Source organism: Limanda limanda, chromosome 8, assembly GCF_963576545.1.
Source record: "Limanda limanda chromosome 8, fLimLim1.1, whole genome shotgun sequence".
NCBI lineage: Eukaryota > Metazoa > Chordata > Actinopteri > Pleuronectiformes > Pleuronectidae > Limanda > Limanda limanda.
In genome coordinates this window covers 4,249,900-4,265,377 of record NC_083643.1, presented here as the reverse complement: position 1 = coordinate 4,265,377, position 15,478 = coordinate 4,249,900, and the positions used below count along the sequence as shown (strand labels likewise).

At 44.3% G+C, this 15,478-nt stretch overlaps 1 protein-coding gene across 1 annotated transcript in view; it reads left to right on the top strand.

The window, feature by feature from the left end:
* The window catches only part of necab2 (N-terminal EF-hand calcium binding protein 2), a 100,754-nt gene that overhangs the window by 5,149 nt on the left and 80,127 nt on the right, over positions 1–15,478 (top strand). The window lies entirely within an intron of this gene.

Below are 15,478 nucleotides of genomic sequence, written 5' to 3'. Positions count from 1 at the left end.
TCTCCTCTCCTGCTGCTCTATCCATCTCTCCTCGCTCTCTCCACACTTCCCCTCTCCGTCTCTTTTATCCCATCACTGTGTCGTTGACAAAAAAGCGTTTGACTAATGAGGAAACAGCCCAAAAAGCTTTGCTTTCATAGCAGCCAGATGGCCGTTTGCGCTTCCTGTGTGTGTGTGTGTGTGTGTGTGTGTGTGTGTGTGTGTGTGTGTGTGTGTGTGTGTGTGTGTGTGTGTGTGTGTGTGTGTGGACAGATTTCTGTCCTATCCAAACTTATTACTTCTTTGCTTTTTCTCCCAGTTCCCAGAATGTTTCTCTGTAAAGAAGAGATTCACTAAACTCACCCTGCCATGGTTCTATATTTAGTCAGTGCTTATATGTTTCATCCTTTGTTCCGTAACTCATTAGCACAATAACTGTGTGTGTATCAGTGACTGTTGTGAACCTGCCTGTTTGGAACGGGCTGTTTGTTTGACCTGTGGTGAAGCTGGTTGCAGGTTTCTATCTGAAACTGTAGAAGTGACCGGCTGCTGGACTCAGTGCACAAAACAACGAAGCTGCTGGAGCTGTTTTATTCAAAGTTCAGTGAAGCTCGACTCAGGAAGCAGAACTTGAAATGGAGAATCAGTCATGATCGACATTGTCCCTTATGTCGATGAGTACCAGTCACAGAGCGCTGGTCACCTGTTCAATAATATCAAACATATCATATCGTACTAAATTCAACACAGTTCTTCCCTGAGCCCTTTATAAGACGAGTTGGAAGCTGATATGATGGACGTAGATGTGCGAGACTCAGAAGCTGCTGTTTCTTACATCAGAACAAAAAGAATACAAGTAGAAAATGATGAAAAAGAGGAGTCATCCACTCGTAAAGGGCCGACGTCGATGTCATCATGCTCTGGACACAAATGTGCAGCAATATAGACACACAGAGAATTCTGGAATTAGTAGGTAAAACTGTGTGTGTGTGTGTGTGTGTGTGTGTGTGTGTGTGTGTGTGTGTGTGTGTAGAGATGCCCACTGAATACAATGCTCCACTGAGGCTACAAACCAGCGAACATAAACCATTTTTTCACAGATGATTTCATCTCCGACACCATCCACTGTGATTGGTGACGTTCTCCTCTCGCCTGGGGTTATTCTGTTACAAGGCACTGTGGCATCAGCCGTCAACATTTTAAATTCTTTGCTCTGCCTAATTAGCCACCGCTCAGACACACAACGTCAGTTTAAAAACCAAATTAACATTTTTTTCCTTCCCGTTTATCGCATTCCGAGCAAAGAGCGGCCTCTCTCTCCGTCACAAACAAGATAGCAACATCGTGTGCAACTTTACAATAACGCTCTCTCTGGGTGTTTCCATAACTCCCAGAAACGGCGTTTGAAGAGGCGGATGGGTGAGGGGCCGGGAGAGAAGAGGAGGAAGCGATGGTTGTTATGCAGAAACGTAACAGGAGTTATTTGATGTATGGAACGGAGGCTGGGAAGAAGAAACCAGTGAGCACAGGCTGAAGAAGAAGAAGAAGAGCTATTTTTATCCCACTCCTCTCTCCTGGGAGACGACCGGGGAACAGTTTTAATGAGTGAGAGAGGGAAGGGAGACGCTCACGGAGAGAGAGAGAGAGGAGAGAATTGTTAAAAAGAAGAGAGAGGGAGGGAGAGATTGAATGGAGGAAAGAAGGGACGGGGGAGGGGGGGGTGTGGCAGCATCTGAAAGGAAGAGGAGCAGGGTGAAGAAAGGATGAGGAGCGAGGGAATTACACAGAGAATTGTTTAACTGACAACGGGGCAGTAATTGAGTTTTAATTGGGCGAGTTCTGTCTCTACCTCCACAGCACAGAGCCGGACGTCCGGTGTGTGTGTGTGTGTGTGTGTGTGTGTGTGTGTGTGTGTGTGTGTGTGTGTGCACGTGCATTGTACATTATTCATCCACCTCTCCTGCAAATACAAGTTGAATGCATCAGTGAGCATTGTTTTTGTGTTAGTGGGTAATATAATCACAAGTGTACGAGTGTGTCGTAGCGTCTGTGTGCGTGTGTGTGTGTCTGTCTGTGTGTATGTGTGTGTGTTTCTTGACTCAGAGCCATTGTTTTGCAGCTGCTGGAGTGTTTCCCATCACTTCTCTGAAACAGTTGCATCATTTGACAGCACTTATTTTACTCTGTGCACTCAGCAGCTCCTCTAATGTGCCTCAGTCCAATGAGCTGCTGCAGTTTTGAAACTTAATCTTTTTGTGTGTGAAATGGAAACGTTGTGAAAAAGAATCCTTTTCTCTTAATCGCACATTCACATTCAACTGGTCGAGCTCCAACTCAAACTGCGTTTTCAATCCCTTCCTGTTCAATTAGAGCAGTCGTCATATTCTGAAACAGTCTAGTTTCAGAATGTGACCCCTGGCCTGTGTTGAGGTCTTTGGGTCGTTCATCTTTTTATCTTTTCCGATTTTTGAGCCAGGGTTGTGTGTTTACGCTGCATTTCTTCCAGTGCATGAGGAGTTATGAAGTAAAGTAAAGCCTGACTTCAAAGAGCCTTTATCCACCTGATATATGTGGAGAAAAAGATTCTGACTCCTCACTGACAGACTGGAGACACTAACACAGATGGAGACACATGGAGGAACTTTTTTTCATTCTCGTTCCTGTCAGTTAGCGGGTAGGATTTTTTTCTTTTCTGCCCTGCGACTCATCAGCCATCTGCTAATTACCGTCACAGTGTTGGAGGCACAGGCGGAAAGCAGACGGAGTTTCGAGAGGCTTGTTGATCCGCGCTGTCAAGTCGAGACAGAATCACAACATTAACGCTAGAAGCAAACGGCAGGGCGGGTATTTCTCTTCGGTGTGGCCAAACAGAAACGATCGCTGACACATTAACTGAGATGAAGTCCTCATGTTATTTGCTTTTCTTGTGTTTCCGTGTGTCTTCTGTCTTTCTGTCGTAGTTTCACGACTCATCCAGCAGCTGAGGAAGAAACATAAACGTTCAGAAAAGAGAATCATTTAGAGAATCAGATTTTGCAAGACACATAGAGTGCTGAACATAAAGCAACACTCAAATATATAATGTGCTTCATTTTGCCATTTAATTCCCAGACCCAATCCACCAAGTCCCATGTTATCTCTCTAGTAGTTTTTACAGATGCAGATGAAAACGTGACCTCGTCTGTGGAAGTTAAGAACAGAACGAATCCTCCGTCCTTTCTTCGCAGACATTATCCCGAGAAGAAACTCATTAAAATCCTCAGCCTGACATTTAACACGGTGACATTTCCTAACATAATTAATACATTTCTATAGAATCCTTTCCATCTGTAGATCCACAGGCAGCACAGTGAAGACATGTTCACATTTTTGTCTCCGTTTCAACTCTAGTGAAGTTTGATTTGTAGAGAACAAGTTGCCAAAAGGCCCCTGAACAATTCACTGTCACCACTCGTCTTCAGCACCACACACGTAACAGAGTTTGTCCTAAAGTGGATCCAGTTTCAAACTTTAAATCCTCAGGGTTGAGATTTCAGCTCCTCCTGCAGGTTCCCGTCTCTTTTTGTCCTGGTTGTCCTTTTCCGAAATTCCAATATTTGCTCAGGGATAAAGACTTTCATCGGAGAGACTGGAGAGAAACGAACGATTAGTGATGATCAAACAGATTAAAAAAAGAGAATCAATGAAGAGCAGAGCGGAGCAGTTTAAAACAAACAAGAGGTTGTGAAGAAACTAAGAAACCTAAGAATGAGCAGCGTTAGAGTCGGAGAACAATGACGGACAAAGAATTGGAGTCAGACGTCCCTGTCAACAGAAACAGTGAGACAGGAAGACGGGACATCAATCAGCGGAGAAAGACAAACTGCTGGAGGAGACGAGTCGGTGCAGACACTCAGCAGGACGGCACTGAGCTGCAGCTTTCACCTCATGGCTTATTCATCAGCTGAATCATGATGGATCCAATCTGTGTTAACTGTCTGCTTCCCAAACCCGAGGCAGGTGGAAGCTGTGAGGCTCAGAGCTTCTGAGAGGGAAAGGAAAAGTTAGATTTTTTTGTAGATATAAGGGAATTGGTTTATTTCGAAGAGACGAAGTAAAACACTTTTAAACCACTTGCCTGAGGGCAGACAATTCTGAGCTAATATCGTTCAATGAGTTTGATCCACAGGAGATTTGAAACTGAGACTGAAAATCCCAATTTGCAAACTTTGAATCTAAATCACAGACGGCCTTGAGTTTTTAAAAACACGGTAACCATGGTAACTTTCTTGCCTTATTGCTATAAATCTCTTTATTCGAAAAATCAGCAGAATATTTGCGGTCTGTGATGAGACTGACTTTTGATTTCACCATCTTATCGGTCATGTGTGTCCGTTAAGTCTTCATGTGGGAACCTTAGCGGTGAGGATTAGCGTGTGAACAGTGAAACGCTCGTGCTCGGTTAGACGCTGCAGCTCGTCAGAACGGTGTCATGTGTATCTAATTACCTGCAGTCTGTAATCACTGACACTGCTGCTAACAAGCCCCACAGCGCCCCACGCTGAGGGAGACAGACGACAGAAGAGAGAGAGGACGTGTGTCTGAGGGACGGGGAGGGAAGTGATTAAAATAAAATGTTTAGAAAGACAACGAGAGGCTCATTTCATTCAAAACCCACTGGAGGCGGTTTTTACCCCTGAAATATTGCTTTTCGGTTTCTCCCTGTAGTGTTTCCCGGCTTCTTCAGCATTTATAATGTCGGCTCTGTGTTACAAAGGCTGACGTCTGCAGCAAAGAGAGTTGATCGCCCTCCAGCATGAATCTCCTTGTTTGCATTCCTTCCACAACAAAACACGTCGACCTACCAGCTAGTTGAGTTCATGTTGGAGTTGGAGCCGAATGACGTTGAGAAGCAATTAATTCTTCTCACTACTCTTCTTCTCCGTGTTTATTTCTTTAACTCAACTCAAAAACAGTGACAAATAATTCCAGAAACACTGCCTGCAGGATGTGATGCTACCAAGTGGACCAATCACAGCTCTTGTGGTTATATTTCCTCGCACCAATCTACTCTGGCTTTATACAAATCAAAATTGACTTAATGCAGATGAATAGTTGTATAAAATGTTGATATATTCATTCACACAGAAAGAAACTGTTATTGTCTTCACACTAATCTCTGCTATAGATCTGCAGCATGAGTCCTGAACAGGTCATTAACAGTGTTGTCTTATCCCTTGTGTCACACATGAATTATTTCTTCTCAGTAACTGCGGGTTTGATGATGTTGAAATATAGAAATGTGACGAGTTGTCAGTTTTGTGGTGGAACTTTCTAAGAGAAGATTGTTAATAACGTGTCCCACTGAACTCAGGCGTAATTTAAAATTAACATATCTGTAGGGACGTTTCAGAAGCACTCGTGCTGAGAGTTAGATGAGAAGATTAATTCCAATGTCTGTGCACTAAATATAGAGATAAAGCAGGCAGGTGGTTATCTTAGATTAGAATAAAGAGTGAGTCGCTCCTCGAAAACACAGTTTGTCATTTTGGTATTTGATTTTTGTTTGAAATAGATAAGGGAGCTTTAGAAAGGCTGGTTTGTTGGACAGAGCTGTGTCCTGCTTTCTATATGCTAAACTAAGATTTCTATCTCCTCATTTCTTCAAACATGAGTCTTGTAATTGAGTCATCTGCATTTAGGTCATCCAGTTTATTTACAAAAGTCCCAAACTCTTGCTCTTAATTCATTTCTAAAGTAAAATGTCCCTCAGTAGAGCTCATTCCTCTGCCAAGGCCCAACAGTCTCTTTAAATTCAATGAAGCTGCAGCACATCGCAGACAGAATACAGATGTGGGCCACTTCTGTCAAGGATGCAGCACTTGATGCCTCCTCGTGTCCTGGACAGAGTGGATGTGACCTTACAGTTACCTGCTGGTAAAATGGCAAATAGGGACAAAATGTCCCAAAACAAATGTGGGCCTTCTTTGTCAAACATGTGGTGCTCTCGGTAAAGTCTAAACTGGATTCTAAAGTAAAGTGGCCCTTTGGTTAATGGTGAATATGGCCTGAATAGGACGGAACTGATTCGGGTCACCTTTGGTTGTGTTGCTGTGGCTTAGTTGTGGCAAACAGGAACCGCCTGTGTCCTCATTGCACTCGGTGTTCGGGCTGGATGACAGTCAGTCCCTAGTGCAGTCAGCAGTGTGACAGTGTGGGGTAAATCTGGGTGTACACTATTTTGCTATATGTGGGATACAAATATGGCAGGTTTTTTGAAAATAAAAAACCATGAATTATTCCCCGAAATAAGTGAAAATGTCCAAAACGCCAATACTCACAAAGTTTAATAAAATCCTTGATCTCATTTCAGGGTTATTTCTTGGTCTGTGTCCCGTCCTCCCACCGAGGTTCATAGTCAATCATAGGAAATTATGGAGGGACACTGAGATCACATGTATCCGACAAGGCTGCAAAATTCGAATTTCGTGTCCACAAAATGTCACGGAAATGGGTTCAGTAGTTTTGGAGAAATCCTGCTGCCAAACAAACAAAAAACACGGCAATGAAAACACAATCTCCCGGCGGAGGTAATAACTTGACCCGACACGGAGGACAACACGGCTCCTGCAGCACGAGGTGTGAATTAGTTACGGGAGCGATGCGAAGTGGAGGAAACAGCAGAACTGAAAAGTGAAACGAATCCAATGCAGAATCTTTGCCGGTCGGCGGAGGACAGAGGAGGGAGGGAGGAGACCGGAGGGATTGAAGTCTCTCTCTGCCGTCTTGGTCGTCTGGATTTGGATGAAAGGAAGAGAGTTAAGACGCCCTTTGAAGATGTTTTCCTCACCTGACGCTCTCTGCCCTTCCGCTGGGTCGGGATCACTTCTCCCTCTTTCAGGTTCGTTCCCTTGGAATATTGGTTCGGGATCAAAACGTCAGCAGCACTGAGCTGAAATGAAAAGCTTCAGATACAGAAACGCAATCTTACGCTGATTTTATCAGGATTTGTTTGAAACAAAGGAGGGTGGTTGAGTTTAAGTCCCAACATTTTGAAAAGGGCAAGATATAATGTGAGAGGAGAAGATAATAGAATTCTTAATTTCAAAAGGTTCAGCTTTTTCTTTCTTTTAATGCACCACAGATATTTAATTATACGTTAGTTTTTCCTCTAGAATTGCTGTCAGCGAAGGAGTCTATTTAATTTTCTCTTCTTTCAATCCAAGAATTGGGTCCTCGGGCTTCTGTGTTTTCTCTCCCTTCTTTTCTCCCTCTTCTGATCCACCCTGCCTCCCCCCCCGCAGTGTGAGCTGCATCAAGGCTTTTTAAACTGGGCCTCCATGCTGGTCTGATCCACATTTGGAGGCACTGCTCAAAGGAGGCTGAGCTGCCCTGGGATGAGTGGCCATTTGGCACCTTCACCCCCCATCCCTCCTATTTCTATTCCTTCTCTGACTCATCCCTCGAGTGTTTGTCTTTCATTGCCATTCCACTCTTCTCCCACGTCGTGGAACTTCCACTTCCCCTGCACGCCTGTGCAATTATATCGGCTCTGACTTCGCTCTCAGAGTGTGTGACAAAGGGATTTGACTCGGGGATGAGGGGATAAACAAAACCAACAAGCCTCTAAACTCAAAAGCGTGTCTAAATCGTATTGTTTTTTTTAACCAAGAAGCACAATGCATCGGTCCACGGTGAAACACGTACAGTAAAAGGTCTTGTTTTTGCCTCTGACAGGTTCAGGTAGATAAAAACATTATTGATAAGTCTGCAGAGAAAGATCCTCTTTGTTTAACCAGGAATATTTATTATATTGTTTTGTTCAAAGCTCCCAGACTCCATTGGAAAAACAACAGTAGTTAAACTTTACAGGAGACGGGAGATGCATAAATGAAAATAAAAACAACTCAAGGACACTCAGGCACTTTCACATCTACCTCGCTTGGTCCAGACCGTTGGACTTTTCAGTTGACTCCAAACCAAAATAAAAGGTTCCAAAATTCAGTTGGACCTCAGAAATGGTATCAGTCCAGATCAAATGCGGATTCGGTTCATTTCTAGTGTGCGAAAACTGAAAGTTTGGACTGTCAGGAAGACAGGGAGACAAAAAAAACAATAGAAGAAGAAAAAGACCAGGCTCTCAGGATTGGTTGCAGTCTTCACCTTTGCCAATATAATGTTATAGAGTTAAACAGGTTGGCAAATACAATTGCAGAATTGAAAATAAGCCATCATCAGACACATGGCTGTGTACAAAGCAATCATTGTCAGTTAAAAGTAGACACATGGATGATGAAAACACAACGTTCGTATGCTAAACATGTTTGGTTGTTAGTTTACCTTTAGATATGTGTAGAGAAGAGGAACTCAATTCTAAATGTTCCAAAGCTTTGTGGAGGCTCCAGCACGTGTCACCAGCTGCAGGGATCTTCTCCTTAATGTCTCCTCAGGCTCTTAAATTAACAATCTGAGTCTATCAGGGACAGAAACAGACACTTTTAGTGGACATGGTTGGACACAGATTAACGTCCATTCAAATTAGACTGCAGCCTCTCCTCTGTCAGTTGCAGCTTTGCGGTTCAACACTGGACTGATTCCAAACACGTCCGTCCCTTTTAATCTGTCAGACCCAGAAAGATGAGAAAATAGGGCCCAGGTTTAAAAATACCATAATTATCCTTTAAGTGCCGGAGGTGTGAGGCGCAATCATCGATTTACTGATGGGACATTTCAACAACTCTCTCACACACACACACACACACACACGCGCACGCACGCACGCACGCACACACACACACACACACACACACACACACACACACACACACACACACACACACACACACACACACACACACACACACACAGATCCTCTTGAGAATCTAAGCAAACAAACAGTGATGAGATCAGAGCTGTATTGTGTCCTGAACAGATTACACCCAGTGGTTGTTTGTACTGTGGCGTCTGTGTGTGTGTGCGTGTGTGTGTGTGTGTGTGTGTGTGTGTGTCTGTGTGTGTCTGAACGCAGGGGAATATGTGGCACGGAGGCATGTGGTAAAGTGAATTAATACATTTTTAGGAGATAATAGAAAAAAAGCTGACAGTCAGTTGGCAGCGTGTGTGGAGCTGCCATCCGCCCAGTGTGGAAGCTCTCATTAATATCAGTTATATTTAACTCTTTCCAGTAATGTAAACCAGTTACATGATCCAAAATGGGTTTTTTATTTTTGGTTTCTCCCCCCTTCCCTGATGTGATTTACCTGTGTTCACTTATCCTGATGTGTTTACTGTTTGTCAGTTTGTGTGTTCGTCTCCCGAGTCTCTCCTCAGGCTCCTGCTCTGCCTCCCTGGTGTTTTCCTCATGCTCCTGTTTGTGTGCCTGGAGTTATTTTTGTCTCTTCCTCGTTGACTCATATTTACATACACATATGTTTAGGCTGTTATTTCTGACATGCGTGGTTATCGCTTGGTTTTCCTCATTACAGACATGTTTGTGCAGTGTTCAAAATCAAGAAAAGAGAAAAGCCAATGTGATCGATATGTTAGTTTGAGATTAACGGTTCTTGATGGATTCTGATGGGTCCCGAGGGGCTTGGGTCAGATATCCACTCTCTAATCCAAGTGCTCCATAAACACACAGTTAAACTGCAATATCTGAAATATAATTTTGAGGTTAGAGCCCAAACTAGATGGTAAATCATTCAGTTTATCTGACCAAGAGTTCTCTGTGAAGGTCTGTATCTAACTGGACTGAATTAAATCTGTGTCCAACATTTGTTTCAACTTCTTTAACTGTTCACAAGTCACAGTGTCAACCCAGTTTGATAATATTTCACAGTTCAGCTTTGGAAGCAGCATCTCTAATCTCTCCATGAAATGGGCTCGAGCCGAGGAAGTACCTGCCTCGGCCTCAGCCTCTAAGAGTCTTGGGGTTTCCATGGTGAACACATCTACAGTGGATGAGTAGCCGCTCTGATGATCAGACATTAAACTGCTCAGGGTTTGTTCTCGAGAGAGTCGAGCACTGGACGGTAATTTGCCACCGAGGTGATGTTGCCTGTTATCTGCTGTCGAACCTCTCTCTCTCCTCCATCTGTGTGTGTTACTGGAGGATGATCTTTTAATGTTCTGACCCTGAAAGCATCAGGTGCACTTGAGACATGACATTTACATGTCTCATGATTAACACTGTGGCCTTGCCGGGGCGTGTCTGAATGTGTGAGTGTGTCATGTGCATAATAACTCAGCTTAAAGGTCTCTCAGTGAATCAGGCAGGCAGGAGTTCACCCAGTGATAATAACGCTTATTTGCTTTTTATGAACTGCTAAGTGATTGATAAACCTCTGGATCTGCTGTGAACTGAACCTGTTGGTGTTACTGTATGTTCATCACTGAAAGTCTTAGGACGACCATGTGTTTGGGTCCAAATTCACCAGCTGGCTAATGAAAGTCGTCCTTCATCTTAAAACAGCTGAGAGCTGCTGCTGCTAAAGGAACAAATGAGGTTTCCTGCCCTTGTTTAGCTTTAAAACACTGACCGAGCACTTTACCTCGGCTCACATCAGGGATCCAGTAACCCCACTTACCACTCAGTCGCCCCTGGTTACAGCATCCCCAGGCTCTGCTCACACCAGGCCTTATGGGCTGCTGTTTCCATGACACCAAAGTTAACCCCCCACCATCCTATCCCTGCAAAAAAAACCTCCGTAACAACACTGTGGGGGGGGGGGGGGGGGGGGGACTCTTTTCTTCAGAAACTGTGGGCATCTGTCGCCGCTCCGTTTCCTAATCTGCACTCGCAGGACACCCACTGCTTTTCCTGGGGGGGTTTAGCCTAAAGCTGAAAGTCAGTAAATTCATTAGATGATCAGCGGAATAAATAAACCAACATTTAACAACCAGTTATTGGATTCATTGACTGATTGTGTAATGTTTAGTGAGAAAGCACAAAATGAGCACAGACCATTTAACCAGAGCTCCTCAGGATGAATCCTAACAGCTTTGGCGATCCCCCAATTTTCCGCCTTGCGCCATCATCACGTCAAAACTCAAATTTGTCAAATAGGCGACTCAGTTATTAAATATTCTAAAATGCTAAACTGAGAAATTGAACATGGCAAACATTATACTTTCTACCCCTCAGCATGTTAGCAGTGTCACTGGCATAGACATATATAAAGACTAGATGTCTCGTCTGCGTTGCCGGCCAACGGAGCCGGACGTCACCACATGGCGGCCATCTTGCCAGGGGGCAGCTCGCTCACACATAACATTGTGTTGGTAGTGGTAACTAACTATAACTTACTCAATTTTCAACCGATTTTGAAACGGTCTGGTTTGTTATAAATGTCAGAGATGTAGTTATGACACTGCATAAATTATTAAATTTTTTTAGAAAATAACACAATTATTCATAAGTATGCAGTGTCATAACTTCATCTCTGACCTTTATAACAAACCAGACCGTTTCAAAATCGGTAACGCAGACGAGACATCTAGCCTTTATATATCTATGGTCACTGGCACCACGTTAGCATGCTGACATTAGCATTTAGCTCAGAATGCTGCCTTACCCATCTCCAGCCTCCTAGACATTTGTTGGTTTCACTTTTATAAACAAGTCGACTTCTGCTTCTCGAACATATGTTGCAAACTAAAGTTCAGTCGAGTTTTGGAATTCTGGTCCGACAGATAAACTTTAAAGGCTCTTATATACTTCTACGTATCCGTTTCTCGGAGAGGTCTCAGCAGGGGACAAAGAGTCTTTTTGATTTTTACTTCTCCGACGACTATCCGTCTAAAAACAATTCCCCGCCAAACCCATAGGTGGCGCAACGGAAGACGAGCTCAGAGAAGCCTACCCCATTTGGGAAGAAGAAGTCCACGTGTCTCTGTTGACATGTTAGCTTGCGTCCCACACACTGAACCATGGCAACTAACAGAACTAAATAAAGTGACACCCAGCGGGTCAAGATGCTGATGTTATAGTTTCTTAGCGCAGCGGTTCCCCGGTCTTGTTTCCGAACTGTGTTGCTGATTCCACAGCTTGAATCTGCTTGAGGCTACATGTAGCTAGAAGCTACCCGGACCTAGCTCCCCCCAGCTTCCACACACAGTCAGCAGGGACTCCCGACACTAACTACTATCCAGTGTTTGCTTCTAACCTGACGGTATTATAGAAACAGTGTCATGATAGAAGTGGAATTAAAGTCGTGACGGCGGGTTCTTGCACTGTTACCACCGCAGTTAGCATGGTGGCTAGCCTAGCCCGCTAGCCTAGCCTGCTAGCGCCGTTTTGAAAGCTCGTTATAACCGTATGTGACCGTGCACACATGCCCTCAGTGCTCTAACGAGCCACCGTCAGCCGGACAACTCCGCTGGCTTAACACACACGTCACATTAATCGTAGAATCATAGTTGTGTTCATATCTGTGGTTGTGTTCGTGTTTGTGGCTACAAGTAAACAGGAAGTTTGAGGTCCGGAAATACGGAAATGACGTCATACGGAAATGATGTCGTTCGCGGACCAATCACAGCCAAGAGCGGTCCGTCGGGTCTCCAACATGAAGACTGATAGTTAGAAAAATCAGACGTGTACGAAAAGCTGTCGGAGGCGCTCGGAGAGGACGTTTCACGACGGATAGGGCGGTCTTATCTGTCCGTAATAGAATTAACGGAGAGGCATAAATTGGCCTTGAGTTGTTAGCATTGACAATTGGAATTTATTCTCCATGATCATCGTTAACCCCAGCTGAAGTTTAGAAAGTTGCCGATAGTGACTATAAGTTCTGTATGTTCTGGTATCTCTTCTTAGATGAGGTGGCATGTTGTACAGCTGACCCTGTTCGTCACACAACTTCCCTGTTTGTCAAAGTCTGCCAGATACTTCCCGTCACTGTCACCTCTGTTCGGAGTGTGATTTGCGTTAATCGATATTCGCCTCCCTCTGCAGCTGGCCGTGCCGCTGCCCTCGCATCACAGCTGCTGCCATACCACCAACACTCTCACTAATTTACTGTGGAGTCAGATTTAACATTCACCTCACAGCTGGCATCTTGTACGACATCTGTTGCCAGCACACGTCCCCACATCACGTCACCGGGAGGATCGTTTCCGTATCCCAAGAGAAATCAGTTTCCAAATTGTAATTGCGTCAGTGGTTAGTGGTGTCGCCTCACACCCAGAACACTCCGGGTTTAAATCCCCGACCGGGGTTCACCTCGAATGGAACTGGCATCAAAGCACCAAAGCAGAGTTTATAGGATGCGGATGGAGTGAGTAACTTCTACTTGTTCCCTGGTCTGACTCACTTGATGTAGCCTGTGGGTATAAGACCATTATTAGAGGCCAGTTTCCAGTGGTGCTCTTCTCACTTTCCACCTCCAGCATGTTGCGATTTGGAAAATCCCCTTTCGCCACAGGAAGCAACAAGAACAGCTTCTGTCCCAGTGTCTCTCACCTGAGGGTCATTACTGTTTTTGTGGCATCTTCTTCGAGGGTAATTAGACACTTCAAAGACAGGGATTGCTCCCAAATGTCCCCTGAACACAGCTTTACAGAGGCATCATTGTTTTAAAAAAAACAAACAGGCCGGGGAGCGTTTCTGTCCCACGTTATTAGAATGATAATGGATGCAGACGGACTGTTCTTCAGTGCTGACACCACACTATTCCACTTGTGGGCAGGCGTGCTCCCGATTGCTTATTGCCATCTGTCAATTATTAATGCTGCCTTCAAAATAAGAGTTTCCTACTTCCCTCTAGTTCAGCGATAGTTGTTATAACATCACAAAACGATCTGCTAAGAGTCGATTTGGCAAATTGAATTCATCAAAATGTGAAGAAGGAGGAAACGAGGCTCATGTTGATACCAACAGTCAAACTCATTGTATCCATGGCATTCTCATACTTACTGTTTCGTGACTTTTAATGTGACATTTTCAATCATTGGTGCTCAAGCTCAAATTCCTGATATTACAATAGGTAGAACTCTGTGAAATACGGCTGCAGGTCTTTGCCCTAATTTCTGAGGCTGTTGCACAGGAAGTGAAGAGTCCTCCGTCTGCTCTCGAGTGGAACCTGTACTCGAACCTTTATCTCGTTGTGGAAGTCATCATTTCTGGTGCACGACAATAACACACTTGAATCCTTTCACTCTGACACCACAGGACATTCATGCAGAAAAAAATGGAGCGTCTGCCATTTTTTTTGTTTGTATTACTAATGGGAACAGAAGTCCTACCAAGCTTAACTGACACATTCAACAGAACCCAGTGCATTGTCTGTGTCCCTTTACAAAACCTTGTCTCTGTATCTGAAATCTTAAATCACATTTCTACCGAGCGGAAACGACCTTTCAGGTGAAAGGCCAGGAATCCATTTTCAGACAGATACACTTTTAACACCTCATATAAATTCAGTCACAAAAACACGCAGCACACGTTTATCCCTTTTCGATTTAGTGACTTTAGGCTTAAACAGACTCGTATTGTGTGTCTGTGTGGAGGGTTTGAACACAGACACACTCTCATTTCCATCAAAGCATAGACTGAGTGTTGCCAGTAGTTCAAGTGAGACGAGGCATTTTCAACAATGGAGGAATATTTAATATATAAGAGACAATATATTGACTCTTTTTCTCTCATTTCTCTCTTGTTATGTGGATTTCGTCGTGGACCTCACCGGGCAAAGCGCTTCTGAAAAGATTCTATCTGTCGTGTTTTTGCCTCAGCGAATCAGGTGTTGAGTCTTTGTTTGTGTTCCTGTTCTAATGCTTCACCTCAGCTTAATCAATTATCTCATTAATACACTGACCGCCCCCCCCCTGGGACCTGATTCCCATTGTCATCGTCCAGACAGCGTTTCTCTGGAGACTTCATCAAATGCAAATTCAGATCGATGGCACGAGGGAAGGTTGAGGAATCTGTTTGAACAGACCCAGAAGAAGACTAAATAACTTCCTATCACACCAGCTCCTATTTCAACACTACACCTCAGATTCCATTTTTATTTTTCTCTATCCGTTTATCTCCACCCCCCCCTATCCTCTGCTCTTTCTCCTCCCTGCCTGTCTGACTTTTCTCCAGCCCTATTCATCATTACTCCGCGGAGGCCATGAGAAGTATTGGTGGTGTCAAACTCTTAGAAAACGACACCATCCTTCGCTCTCTGTCGTCCCAAACACGCGGTCGGATCCCGGTGAAGTGAAGTGTCTCATCTGAACGCGACTGTAAGCGACGCCTCGACTGTCGAGCTGCCAAACTGTAATGAGGAGGCTGCGGTGGTTGTGAATGGAGCTCCCCTGCTGGAAGTGGAGGTGGCTGCTCTGCTGGGATCGGCACAGACGGTGATTAAATTTGTCTGAGCTTCCAGCGACATCTTTAACTGCATAGTGGGAGTGATGGAGCTGCTTCATTAGTGGGAATGCTGAGTCAGCAGCTCTTCTCGTTAGGCTGTTATTCCTCGTTTTTTTTTTATCCCTTGATTTTGATCAGTCCCTGGTTTTTAAAAGGCTGTCAAGA